Here is a 334-nt window from a genome sequence, read left to right as displayed (position 1 = left end):
TTTGGACAGTTGTTGCTTTTAGCATGCATGTCTAAATGTTAAATAATTAACGTCTGTCAGGAGCTGTTTACATTACTGAACCTTTTCTCCTGCATGTCATCATGAAGGAAGATCTAGATGAGGACGGTTGAATATTTTTCCTTCTCCTGCATGCTGGAGAGCAGCGCCTCATGTTTTATTCAGTGGGTCGGGGCTGTTTTCACCATCACACCTGTTAACAAAAGGCGGATGGAGTGAGCGTGTCTGCAGGTTTCTCTTTGCAGAGGCGGATGCTCACTGCAGTAGTTAAACTACATTACTCTAAGCAAAGGTCCATGCATCCTCAACTCCACTC

This window comes from Oryzias melastigma, linkage group LG8 (genome assembly GCF_002922805.2).
Source record: "Oryzias melastigma strain HK-1 linkage group LG8, ASM292280v2, whole genome shotgun sequence".
Taxonomy (NCBI): Eukaryota; Metazoa; Chordata; class Actinopteri; order Beloniformes; family Adrianichthyidae; genus Oryzias; species Oryzias melastigma.
This window is presented reverse-complemented; position numbering follows the sequence as displayed.